Genomic DNA, 1331 nt, shown 5'->3' with positions numbered 1-1331 from the left:
TAAAATGTTATTTTTATTTTCTCATTCGCCTAGATGCGTTCGGAAAAATATTTTTTATATTTTTTTTTTCGCCCTTTTCTGACGATCTTTAAAAGTTGTTCGCTAAACGATATTAAAAATTGTTCTTCTTTATTTTAATTCTTTGTACAGCCTGTATAAATACGAATGAAAATGAAAATAAAAATGATGTTTAATAATCTTAAATGATTTGCTGTTTCTATTGCATACTATATAATTATTATAACTTTATTTTGAAAACGACGCTTTTAAAACAGCGGACACGCTCTTGCAGTGTGTTTATAAAAGTAACATATTGTACAGCCATAATACAATATTAAAATAGAGGCGAGACTTTTAATGCAATAAAATGTACGTTACATAATTACACAAGTTAAATATATCACAGATCCTGTATATCATTTAACACTTACAATTTATAACATTTACAACAAAGCACAGTTTATATATTGCGGCAAACTGATCTACTATTTTAATATTTATAAATAATAATAATCAAATTAATAACATAAAATTTGTATAGGGCTCGTTCATATTCAAATTTAAAGAGCAACAATCTATATACGCTAGACGGATTTAAACTACATTTTTATACGTATTTAATTAATTTTTGCTTGTCGTCACATATCATTCATTTGCAAAAATAATAGGAGCTACTTAAGGATTGCCTAATTAAAGAATGCTTGCCATCGAGGGGCTGTCTTGGTCTATCGGCGAGGATTAAAGAACTGCTTAAAAATAGTAAATTATTACAGTATTATTTTATAATATGAAATTGGATATAAAGTAGTGAAATCATAAAAAAAAATCTATAAATAGTTACATAAAATTCGACTGCTAAAAAGATTAAATGAAATTAAACTATACAGGAGGCCGCTAACTGTATTATACAATATTATACACAGCTCTATGCGTTAGACACAGAACGCGCATCGCGTATGACACAAAATGGCTTCTAAATTCTCAATGTCGCAACTCTTTCTATCTATGGCTCTGGAGAGATCCAGAGCCGTAGATAGAGAGAGTTTGGCCAACTCGGTTTCAATCACGTGACTTACACCGGCCATGTTGTCACCAAAAGAAAACAACGCGATAGGGTAGGAAGTTTAAGCAGTTATTATACATGATTAATGCTATATAATATGAAATACCGTTATGTTGGGTTTGGGGTTGCTGCAATCGATCAAACAAAGAAACAAAAATGTATTAATTTCCTTAAATTCTAAAAAGGAGGAGGTTTTGGGATTTTATTTTAACTTTGCATGGCGATCGAAAAATCTCGCTATCCACGTAGTAAATTATAAGGCATGTAC

Source organism: Anneissia japonica, unplaced genomic scaffold (genome assembly GCF_011630105.1).
Source record: "Anneissia japonica isolate Jap-2015-1 unplaced genomic scaffold, ASM1163010v1 scaffold9_len2422644_cov172, whole genome shotgun sequence".
Classification (NCBI taxonomy): Eukaryota; Metazoa; Echinodermata; class Crinoidea; order Comatulida; family Comatulidae; genus Anneissia; species Anneissia japonica.
Note: the sequence above shows the minus strand (reverse complement) of the source record.